General features: G+C 49.2%; 1 protein-coding gene across 2 annotated transcripts in view; it reads right to left on the bottom strand.

Moving 5' to 3' along the window:
- Nucleotides 1-7,931, bottom strand: part of XIAP (X-linked inhibitor of apoptosis) — a 130,116-nt gene extending 122,185 nt beyond the window's left edge. Inside the window, exon 1 of one of the 2 annotated variants that reach the window (XM_063937246.1) lies at nucleotides 7,824-7,931. The gene's annotated coding sequence lies outside the window, so the exon portion shown is untranslated. Of the gene's footprint in view, nucleotides 1-7,680; nucleotides 7,705-7,823 lie in introns of those variants that run through there. The other variant, XM_063937248.1, reaches the window with a different exon arrangement.
- Between the last annotated feature and the right edge of the window lie 4,861 nt (nucleotides 7,932-12,792).

The following is a 12,792-nucleotide window of genomic DNA, read 5'->3' as shown; positions in this document are numbered from 1 at the left end:
ACCAAGTACCCTCGTGGTAGCGTCTGAGCCGGAAGTGAGGTCATTCAGTTCATGAAACGAGAGACCCGCGGGAACTGGCCATGAACTCGGAGGAGGGACGGCCAGGAGAGCGTCTGAAACCCCCTGTTGACTTAAACTCCCAGGATCGCGGCCTCACCTAGTCCTGGCGCCCATGATCCCCGGAGCGTAGCGCTGTCACACTCGAGATGTTCGGCGCATCAACACGCTGTTTGTAGTCTCCACCAAATCAGCGTAGCTGTGTCCTGACCCCTCTAGTAAGAGGAAGTCCATATACTCACTGTCTCCCCATGCTCCGGCCACAGCCTGGTAACGTCTGCTGGACCTGCTAGAACATCCGACACAGACGCCCGTCGAGACAGCACTGTACCGCGAAGGTAAGCGTTGTTGCGACCCGGTGGGGAGTTGTTGGAGCGACTCTTTCTAATACACGTTTAAGACGCTGTTAAGAGAAGTCGCTCAAACAAAAACAGTAAGTCTATAAAAATAAAGTAATGAAAACTTGAGGCTGCTTTCACAGCAGCCCTGTGACCATGCGGCTTCCTGCCGCACCAAGCAAAAAACTGATCTGACTGAGTCAGTGGGCGGGACTATATAGTGGAGGCCCCAATGCATCCTGGGAGGCCAGAAAGCTCGTGACCATGTTGGTGCCATTTTCGCTGTCGCTCGACAATATCCCAATGTTATCCTGTGGATAATCCTGTGGACCCAGCCAGAGAAATGTACGTCTCCTCAGGCACAGTTCCTATACTGAGGTCTGGAGGAGGGGCATAGAGGGAGGAGCCAGTTCACACTGTTAAAAAGTCTTAAAGTGCCGAAGGCTCCTGCGGAACCGTCTATACCCCCATGGTACTAAAATGGACCCCAGCATCCTCTACGGACTATGAGAAAAGGATTTACCGGTAGGTTATTAAAATCCTATTTTTTCCTTTTTTTTTTTTTTTTTTTTTTACAAGCGACCAAATTGGATAGCCTGTAAAAAAATACGGGTAGAACATCGCAAAAAATAAATAAATTTTGTGCCCTATGTTTCTTCACAGGTAATTGGATACCCCCTTTGTTTTAATAATAGTTGCACTGCCTGATTATTATTTTGTTTAGTGGCAGATAAATTAATTAATGAAAATAATCCTGCTATGTATTTAGGGAAAACCACAGGGACAGCGGTGGCAATGATCTCTTTCCCTGCGAGTTATATCCCAGGATCTTTGAAGGTGTTTTTGTGAAAAACTCCTCCGGGGGAACATGACTCTACGTAAGCAGAGACGGACAGAGATAACAGGAGTGGGGGGGTATATCTCTCTCCCCTGCTTCTATAGGTTTAACGCAGTTTACACCATCTGAAGATGGTGTGAAGTGAACTAATGTGGCCAAACTCTTTGGGACTGTGATCTGTAGAGCTAATTAGCCTTCTGTATGAGATATTTATGAAATCTCCTATACTATGCCATTAGTACATAGCAATAAACCATGAAATTATGCAGAAACTTCAGTTTCTATATAAGATTATGGGGAAAAAAGCTTGATAAGTAGGCCCCTTCATGTTGTACGATTGCTGTCAAAAAGTGCCAACTGTGCATAAAGCATTAATTCAATATATTTATGTGTTACAAAGTCTGTAAACGTCAGGAGGTTTACCTGCGAGGGGAACTTACAATATTGGCACAGATAAGGGTTAATTCCAGGTTCCTGCATGTGACCATCATCATTCAAAGGGAGAGTCCCAGCAGCTGTTTTTAGTGATATTATTTTAAAACATAACGTAGTTTACACAATAAACAGGGCCAGATCAAATCCTACATTACCAGATACACACCTACTTTACCAGAAAATACATGGTGTGGGTATCCCTGTCAACAAAGGGCGTTCAGCAAACCGTATGTACTAAACAGTGATAGATTCATGTATAAAATAGCACTATGCAGAAAATCAATACACAGTCATTTGCATATATAATAAGAATTTACTTACCGATAATTCTATTTCTCGGAGTCCGTAGTGGATGCTGGGGTTCCTGAAAGGACCATGGGGAATAGCGGCTCCGCAGGAGACAGGGCACAAAAGTAAAGCTTTCCGATCAGGTGGTGTGCACTGGCTCCTCCCCCTATGACCCTCCTCCAAGCCAGTTAGGTACTGTGCCCGGACGAGCGTACACAATAAGGGAGGAATTTTGAATCCCGGGTAAGACTCATACCAGCCACACCAATCACACCGTACAACTTGTGATCTAAACCCAGTTAACAGTATGATAACAGCGGAGCCTCTGAAAAGATGGCTCACAACAATAATAACCCGATTTTTGTAACTATGTACAAGTATTGCAGATAATCCGCACTTGGGATGGGCGCCCAGCATCCACTACGGACTCCGAGAAATAGAATTATCGGTAAGTAAATTCTTATTTTCTCTATCGTCCTAGTGGATGCTGGGGTTCCTGAAAGGACCATGGGGATTATACCAAAGCTCCCAAACGGGCGGGAGAGTGCGGATGACTCTGCAGCACCGAATGAGAGAACTCCAGGTCCTCCTTAGCCAGGGTATCAAATTTGTAGAATTTAGCAAACGTGTTTGCCCCTGACCAAGTAGCTGCTCGGCAAAGTTGTAAAGCCGAGACCCCTCGGGCAGCCGCCCAAGATGAGCCCATCTTCCTTGTGGAATGGGCATTTACATATTTTGGCTGTGGCAGGCCTGCCACAGAATGTGCAAGCTGAATTGTATTACACATCCAACTAGCAATAGTCTGCTTAGAAGCAAGAGCACCCAGTTTGTTGGGTGCATACAGGATAACAGCAAGTCAGTTTTCCTGACTCCAGCCGTCCTGGAACATATTTTCAGGGCCCTGACAACATCTAGCAACTTGGAGTCCTCCGAGTCCCTAGTAGGTGCAAGGCACCACAATAAGCTGGTTCAGGTGAAACACTGACACCACCTTAGGGAGAGAACTGGGGACGAGTCCGCAGCTCTGCCCTGTCCGAATGGACAAACAGATATGGGCTTTTTTTGAGAAAAAACCACCAATTTGACACTCGCCTGGTCCAGGCCAGGGCCAAGAGCATGGTCACTTTTCATGTGAGATGCTTCAAATCCACAGATTTGACTGGTTTTAAACCAATGTGATTTGAGGAATCCCAGAACTACGTTGAGATCCCACAGTGCCACTGGAGGCACAAAAGGGGGTTGTATATGCAATACTCCCTTGACAAACTTCTGGACTTCAGGAACTGAAGCCAATTCTTTCTGGAAGAAAATCGACAGGGACGAAATTTGAACCTTAATGGACCCCAATTTGAGGCCCATAGACACTCCTGTTTGCAGGAAATGCAGGAAACGACCGAGTTGAAATTTCTTTGTGGGACCTTCCTGGCCTCACACCACGCAACATATTTTCGCCACATGTGGTGATAATGTTGTGCGGTCACCTCCTTTCTGGCTTTGACCAGGGTAGGAATGACCTCTTCCGGAATGCCTTTTTCCCTTAGGATCCGGCTTTCCACCGCCATGCCGACAAACGCAGCTGCGGTAAGTCTTGGAACAGACATGGTACTTGCTGAAGCAAGTCCCTTCTTAGCGGCAGAGGCCATAAGACCTCTGTAAGCATCTCTTGAAGTTCCGGGTACCAAGTCCTTCTTGGCCAATCCGGAGCCATGAGTATAGTTCTTACTCCTCTACGTCTTATAATTCTCAGCACCTTAGGTATGAGAAGCAGAGGAGGGAACACATACACCGACTGGTACACCCACGGTGTTACCAGAACGTCCACAGCTATTGCCTGAGGGTCTCTTGACCTGGCGCAATACCTGTCCCGTTTTTTGTTCAGACGGGACGCCATCATGTCCACCTTTGGTATTTCCCAACGGTTTACAATCATGTGGAAAAAACTTCCCGATGAAGTTTCCACTCTCCCGGGTGGAGGTCGTGCCTGCTGAGGAAGTCTGCTTCCCAGTTTCCATTCCCGGGATGAAACACTGCTGACAGTGCTATCACATGATTTTCCGCCCAGCGAAAAGTCCTTGCAGTTTTTGCCATTGCCCTCTTGCTTCTTGTGTCGCCCTGTCTGTTTACGTGGGCGACTGCCGTGATGTTTTTCCCACTGGATCAATACCGGCTGACCTTGAAGCAGAGGTCTTGCTAAGCTTAGAGCATTATAAATTTACCCTTAGCTCCAGTATATTTATGTGGAGAAAAGTCTCCAGACTTGATCACACTCCCTGGAAATTTTTTTCCTTGTGTGACTGCTCCCCAGCCTCTCGGGCTGGGCTCCGTGGTCACCAGCATCCAATCCTGAATGCCGAATCTGCGGCCCTCTAGAAGATGAGCACTCTATAACCACCACAGGAGAGACACCCTTGTCCTTGGATATAGGGTTATCCGCTGATGCATCTGAAGATGCGATCCGGACCATTTGTCCAGCAGATCCCACTGAAAAGTTCTTGCGTGAAATCTGCCGAATGGAATTGCTTCGTAGGAAGCCACCATTTTTACCAGGACCCTTGTGCAATGATGCACTGTTTTTAGGAGGTTCCTGACTAGTTCGGATAACTCCCTGGCTTTCTCTTCCGGGAGAAACACCTTTTTCTGGACTGTGTCCAGAATCATCCCTAGGCACAGCAGACGTGTCGTCGGGATCAGCTGCGATTTTGGAATATTTAGAATCCACCCGTGCTGTTGTAGCAGTATCCGAGATAGTGCTACTCCGACCTCCAACTGTTCCCTGGACTATGCCCTTATCAGGAGATCGTCCAAGTAAGGGATAATTAAGACGCCTTTTCTTCGAAGAAGAATCATCATTTCGGCCATTACCTTGGTAAAGACCCGGGGTGCCGTGGACAATCCAAACGGCAGCGTCTGAAACTGATAGTGACAGTTCTGCACCACGAACCTGAGGTACCCTTAGTGAGAAGGGCAAATTTGGGACATAGAGGTAAGCATCCCTGATGTCCCGGGACACTATATAGTCCCCTTCTTCCTGGTTCGTTATCACTGCTCTGAGTGACTCCATCTTGATTTGAACCTTTGTAAGTGTTCAAAAATTTTTTTAGAATAAGTCTCACCTAGCCTTCTGGCTTCAGTACCACAATATAGTGTGGAATAATACCCCTTTTCTTGTAGTAGGAGGGGTAATTTAATTATCACCTGCTGAGAATACAGCTTGTGAATTTTTTCCCATACTGCCTCCTTGTCGGAGGGAGACCTTGGTAAAGCAGACTTCAGGAGCCTGCGAAGGGGAAACGTCTCGACATTCCAATCTGTACCCCTGGGATACTACTTGTAGGATCCAGGGGTCCTGTACGGTCTCAGCGCCATGCTGAGAACTTGTCAGAAGCGGTGGAACGCTTCTGTTCCTGGGAATGGGCTGCCTGCTGCAGTCTTCTTCCCTTTCCTCTATCCCTGGGCAGATATGATCTTATAGGGACGAAAGGACTGAGGCTGAAAAGACGGTGTCTTTTTCTGCAGAGATGTGACTTAGGGTAAAAACGGCGGATTTTCCAGCAGTTGCCGTGGCCACCAGGTCCGATGGACCGACCCCAAATAACTCCTCTTCCTTTATACGGCAATACACCTTTGTGCCGTTTGGAATCTGCATCACCTGACCACTGTTGTGTCCATAACATCTTCTGGCAGATATGGACATCGCATTTACTCTTGATGCCAGAGTGCAAATATCCCTCTGTGCATCTCGCATATATAGAAATGCATCCTTTAAATGCTCTATAGTCAATAAAATACTGTCCCTGTCAAGGGTATCAATATTTTTAGTCAGGGAATCCGACCAAGCCACCCCAGCTCTGCACATCCAGGCTGAGGCGATCGCTGGTCGCAGTATAACACCAGTATGTGTGTATATACTTTTTATGATATTTTCCAGCCTCCTGTCAGCTGGTCCTTGAGGACGGCCCTATCTATAGACGGTACCGCCACTTGTTTTGATAAGCGTGTGAGCGCCTTATCCACCCTAAGGGGTGTTTCCCAACGCGCCCTAACTTCTGGCGGGAAAGGGTATACCGCCCATAATTTTTTATCGGGGGGAACCCACGCATCATCACACACTTTATTTAATTTATCTGATTCAGGAAAAACTACGGTAGTTTTTTCACATCCCACATAATACCCTCTTTTGTGGTACTTGTAGTATCAGAAATATGAAACACCTCCTTCATTGCCTTTAACGTGTGGCCCTAATAAGGAATACGTTTGTTTATTCACCGTCGACACTGGATTCAGTGTCCCTGTCTGTGTCTGTGTCGACCGACTAAAGTAAACGGGCGTTTTAAAACCCCTGACGGTGTTTTTGAGACGTCTGGACCGGAACTAATTGTTTGTCGGCCATCTCATGTCGTCAACCGACCTTGCAGCGTGTTGACATTATCACGTAATTCCCTAAATAAGCCATCCATTCCGGTGTCGACTCCCTAGAGAGTGACATCACCATTACAGGCAATTGCTCCGCCTCCTCACCAACATCGTCCTCATACATGTCGACACACACGTACCGACACACAGCACACACACAGGGAATGCTCTGATAGAGGACAGGACCCACTAGCCCTTTGGAGAGACAGAGGGAGAGTTTACCAGCACACACCAAAAACGCTATAATTATATAGGGACAACCTTATATAAGTGTTTTCCCTTATAGCATCTTTTTTATATATTTCTAACGCCAATTTAGTGCCCCCCCTCTCTGTTTTAACCCTGTTTCTGTAGTGCAGTGCAGGGGAGAGCCTGGGAGCCTTCCCTCCAGTCTTTCTGTGAGGGAAAATGGCGCTGTGTGCTGAGGAGATAGGCCCCGCCCCTTTTTCGGCGGCCTCGTCTCCCGTTCTTAACGGATTCTGGCAGGGGTTAAATATCTCCATATAGCCTCCGGAGGCTATATGTGAGGTATTTTTAGCCAAAATAGGTATTCATTTGCCTCCCAGGGCGCCCCCCTCCCAGCGCCCTGCACCCTCAGTGACTGCCGTGTGAAGTGTGCTGAGAGGAAAATGGCGCACAGCTGCAGTGCTGTGCGCTACCTTTAGAAGACTGAGGAGTCTTCTGCCGCCGATTCTGGACCTCTTCTTACTTCAGCATCTGCAAGGGGGCCGGCGGCAAGGCTCCGGTGACCATCCAGGCTGTACCTGTGATCGTCCCTCTGGAGCTGATGTCCAGTAGCCAAGAAGCCAATCCATCCTGCACGCAGGTGAGTTCACTTCTTCTCCCCTAAGTCCCTCGTTGCAGTGATCCTGTTGCCAGCAGGACTCACTGTAAAATAAAAAACCTAAGCTAAACTTTTCTAAGCAGCTCTTTAGGAGAGCCACCTAGATTGCACCCTTCTCGGCCGGGCACAAAAATCTAACTGGCTTGGAGGAGGGTCATAGGGGGAGGAGCCAGTGCACACCACCTGATCGGAAAGCTTTACTTTTGTGCCCTGTCTCCTGCGGAGCCGCTATTCCCCATGGTCCTTTCAGGAACCCCAGCATCCACTAGGACGATAGAGAAAATTGCATTACTAGCTAGTGCCTGAGAGTCAGACTACTGTAATGATTCTGCACTTACAAGAAATTACTGAATATTACAGTCAGCTATTACAAATATCATGCAAGATTAAAAGAAAATACATATTAATAGTAATACAACAACAACAACAACCACCAATAACCACTTGGTAAAGGAAAGTACACCTACTGAAATGCACTGATACTGCTGGCTATGCAGCCTGCTTACTATAATATATTGCAGCTACAGTACTGACTAGCGATGTATATGCTCAGCCAGCGTAATACAAGTGCACATAAGACCAGTTAATTGGTGACACAAACATAACTTACATTAAAAAAGCAATCAGACCAGAAGAACTTCTTCCCTATTATGGAGAACAGGAAACCATTAACTAATGTGTTCCTGTACCTGGAAGTAGAAATGCTTTCTGACGGATGGATTTCCTGCTATAGAGATGTGAGCTGGGAATAGCACACTGCCATCTAGTGTTTTTACAGATGGATAACGTGTCTTTGGTTACAAAAAACACATTACAGAGTACTTGTTCTACATTAGTACTGGTAATATTTGTATGTTAGCTGCAGTCTCCTATTAAACACAGAACACAGAGTTCAGATGTATAATGCTAGCTGCTGTGCCCAGAAGCAGGTGTGGATTTAGGGGTAAAGGCAGAGGCGGGCTGGCCGGGGGGGCAGGGTGCCATGTGCCCCCGAGCAACGCTACTGCCAAGGTTCACGGGTTCCGCCACCTTCCACTACACCAGCAGCTCTTTCTATCTTCGCATGCGGCTCGTAAGCTCCCGCGGCGCCTCCCGCTGCTCTAGTCTGCAGTGCCCGGCGCCGGTTCGTGAGCCAATCAGAGCTCGCGGACCTGCAGCCAATCAAGAGTCTTAGCTGCCAGTCCGCAAACTCTGATTGGCTCACGGACCGGCGCCTAATTAGAGAAAATAAACACCGCCAGAGAGTGGAGACTGAGAGGCAGGAGAGGCGCATTCTGCACTCTCCTCCCCTCACAAGCAGCAGACTGAGCAGAGCAGCAGCACTTGGGGGGGGGGGGGGGGGGCGCAGTGTGGGGAATGTGTATCTTACACTGGGGGCATATCTGGCACAGGGGGGACGTGTATCTGGCACTGGGGGCGTATCTGCCACTGGGGGGGACATTTGTTTCTGGAACTAGTTGGCAGTGGGGGCATATCTGGCACTGGGGAGATGTGTAGCTGACAGTGGGGGCATATTTGGCACTGGGGGCATATCTGCCACTGGGGGGGACATGTGTTTCTGGAACTAGTTGGCAGTGGGGGCATATCTGGCACTGGGGAGATGTGTAGCTGACAGTGGGGGCATATTTGGCACTGGGGGCATATCTGCCACTGGTGGGATATGTGTATCTGGCACTGGGGGGACGTGTATCTGGCAGTGGGGTCATATTTGCACTGGGGGCACATCTGGCACTGTGGAGATGTGTAGCTAGTAGTGGGGGCATATCTGGTACTGGGGGGACATGTGTATCTGGCACTGTGGGCATATCTGGCACTGGGGGCATATCTGGCACAGGGGAGGGACATGTGTATCTGGCACTGGGGGCATATCTGGCACTGGGGGCATATCTGGCACTGGGGGGACATGTGTATCTTACACTGGGGGCATATCTGGCACTGGGGAGATGTGTATCTGGCAGTGGGGGCATATCTGGCACTACAGGGACATATATGTATCTGGCACTGTTGGGGGCATATATGACGTACTTTCACAACAGCCGAAGTAGTTTCACACAAGGTCTAGCAAAGCTTTTCAGTCGCACTGCTGGCCGCAGAATGATTGACATGAAGTGGGCGTTTCTGGGAGGTAACTGACCATTTTCTGGGAGTGTGTAGAAAAACGCAGGCGTGTCAGATACAAACGTAGGTGTGCCTTGGGAAACATAGGTGTGGCTGGCCGAACGCAGGGCGTGTTCATGATGTCAAAACAGGAACTAAATAGTCTGAAGTGTTCGCAAGCTAGGAGTAGGTCTCCAGCTGCTCAGAAACTGCACAATCTTTTTTTGTAGCAGCGCTGCGATCCTTTCATTCGCACTTCTGCTAAGCTAAGATACACTCCCAGGGGGCGGCGGCTTAGCGTTTGCACGGCTGCTAAAAGCAGCTAGCGAGCGATCAACTCGGAATGAGGGCCATTGTGTTCTATAACTCCAAAAAAATAATGGAGAGCAAAAATTTGGAGGTTAAAATAGGGAAAGATCAAGAACCACTTCCTCCTAGTGCTGGAGCTGCTGCCACTAGCCATGACATAGACGATGAAATGCCATCAACGTCGTCTGCCAAGGTCGATGCCCAATGTGATAGTAGAGGGCATGTAAAATCCAAAAAGCCAAAGTTCAGTAAAAAGACCCCAAAAAAAAGAAATTTAAATGGTCTGAGGAGAAATGTAAACTTGCCAATATGCCATTTACGACACAGAGTGGCAAGGAATGTCTGAGGCCCTGGCATATGTTCATGAATAGTGGTTCAGCTTCACATGACGATGGAAGCCCTCATCCTCCCGGTAGAAAAATTTAAAGAGTTAAGCTGGAAAAAGCACAGAAAAGAACTGTGCGTTCTGAGATGGTATCACAAATCCCCAAGGAGAGTCCAAGTGTGTCGGCGGTTGCGATGCCTGACCTTCCCAACACTGGACGGGAAAAGGTGGCTCTTCCACCATTTGCACGCCCCCTGCAAGTGCTGGAAGGAGCACCCACAGTCCAGTTCCTGATATTGAAATTGAAGATGTCACTGTTGAAGTACACCAGGATGATGATATGGGTGTTGCTGGCGCTGAGGAGGAAGTTGACAATGAGGATTCTGATGGTGATGTGGTTTAAGTCAGGCACCGGGGGAGACACCTGTTGTCCGTGGGATGAAGAAGCCCATTGTGATGCCTGGGCAAACTACCAAAAAGCCACCTCTTCGGTGTGGAATTATTTCTCCACAAATCCGGACAACAGGTGTCAAGCCATCTGTTGCCTCTGTTAATCTGTAATAAGTAGGGGTAAGGATGTTAACCACCTAGGAACATCCTCCCTTATACGTCACCTGCAGCCCATTCATCATAAGTCAGTGTCAAGTTGTGAAACTTTGGGTAAGAGCGTAAGCAGTTCACTGACACCTAAATCCCTTCTTCCACCTGTACTCAAGCTCCTGCAAGCCACACCACCAGCACCCTCAACGTCAACTTCCTCCTCACTCAGGAACGTCAGTAGTCCTGTAGGCCATGTCACTGTCAAGACTGAGGAGTCCTCTCCTAACCGGGATTCCTCCGGAGGATCCTTGAGTGGTACGCCTGCTGTTGCTGCCACTGCTGTTGTTGCTGCTGGGAGTCGATCGTCATCCCAGAGGGGAAGTTGGAAGACCACTTGTACTACTTCCAGTAAGCAATTGATTGTCCAACAGTCCTTTGTGAGGAAGATGAAATATGACAGCAGTCATCCTGTTGGAAAGCGGATAACTGAGGCCTTGACACCTGTGTTGGTGTTAGACGTGCGTCCGGTATCCGCCATTAGTGCAGTGGGATTTAGACAATTGATGGAGGTATTGTGTCCCCGGTACCAAATCCCATCTAGGTTCCACTTCACTAGGCGGGTAATACTGAGAATGTACAAAGACGTCAGAAAAAGAGTCACCACTGTCCTACAAAATGCGGTTGTATCCCGTGTCCACTTAACCACGGACATGTGGACAAGTGGAACAGGGCAGACTAAGGACTATATGACTGTGACAGCCCACTGGGTAGATGTATGGCCTCCCACAGCAATAACAGCAGCTGCAACAGTAGCAGCATCCAGTGCCGTTTCTAGCGGCGGGCGAGCCGTGCAACTGCACGGGGCGCCCGCCGCGGCACTTTGTGACTCCTTATCTCCTCTCCCCGAGCGCTCCTGCTCGGGGGGCGGAGTTTCGCGGAATGACGCGTTTGCGTCGTGACGTCACGACGCAAACGTGTCATTCCGCGAAACTCCGCCCCCCGAGCAGGAGCGCTCGGGGAGAGGAGATAAGGAGATACGCATGGAAGGAGGAGGCGGCCGGTGCGAGGGACGTGAGGCGGCGGGACCGAAGAGCGGGAAGATGTAAGTATCCTCTCTCTCTTTCTCCCTCTTCCTCCCCCCCCACTTGAAACCTGCCTGCCGCACTGGGTAAAATGGGGACACCTGCCTATGGGGATACCTGCCTGCCGCACTGTATAAAATGGGGACACCTGCATATGGGGTTGCCTGCTGCACTGTATAAAATGGGGACACCTGCATATGGGGTTGCCTGCCGCACTGTAAAAATGGGGACACCTGCATATGGGGTTGCCTGCCGCACTGTATAAAATGGGGACACCTGCCTATGGGGATGCCTGCCGCACTGTATAAAATGGGGACACCTGCCTATGGGGTTGCCTGCCGCACTGTATAAAATGGGGACACCTGCCTATGGGGTTGCCTGCCGCACTGTATAAAATGGGGACACCAGCCTACGGGGTTGCCTGCCGCACTGTATAAAATGGGGACACCTGCCTATGGGGTTGCCTGCCGCACTGTATAAAATGGGGACACCTGCCTATGGGGTTGCCTGCCGCACTGTGTAAAATGGGGACACCTGCCTGCCGCACTGTGTAAAATGGGAACACCTGCCTGCCGCACTGTGTAAAATGGGGACACCTGCCTGCCGGACTGTGTAAAATGGGGACACCTGCCTGCCGGACTGTGTAAAATGGGGTCACCTGCCTGCCGCACTGTGTAAAATGGGGATACCTGCCTGCCGCACTGTGTAAAATGGGGGCACCTGCCTGTGTACTGTGTAAAATGGTGATATCTGCCTGCCGCACTGTGTAAAATGGGGATACCTGCCTACCGTACTGTGTAAAATGGGGATACCTGCCTACCGTACTGTGTAAAATGGGGATACCTGCCTACCGCACTTTGTAAAATGGGGACACCTGCCTGCCGCGCTGTGTAAAATGGGGACACCTGCCTGTCGCGCTGTGTAATATGGGGACACTTGCCTGCTGTAATGTGTAAAAAGGGGATTTTTTTATTTTTATTTTTTTTCCCTTGTGGTGGGTGTGATGATATCAGACGAGGCTGCGACCATTTTAATAAGACCACACCCATTTTAATCAGGCCACACACCCTTGTCGGGAGCGCGCGCGCCTTCGGCGCGCGCATGCTTTTTCTTTTTGCGGCTATATGGGGGGGGGACGCATTTTGAAATCTCGCACTGGGAGCCAAATTGTCTAGAAACGGCCCTGGCAGCATCTCACAAACGCCAACTCGTTCCTAGGCAGGCTA

Source organism: Pseudophryne corroboree, chromosome 8, assembly GCF_028390025.1.
Source record: "Pseudophryne corroboree isolate aPseCor3 chromosome 8, aPseCor3.hap2, whole genome shotgun sequence".
In the NCBI taxonomy this organism is placed as follows: domain Eukaryota; kingdom Metazoa; phylum Chordata; class Amphibia; order Anura; family Myobatrachidae; genus Pseudophryne; species Pseudophryne corroboree.
This window is presented reverse-complemented; position numbering and strand designations above follow the sequence as displayed.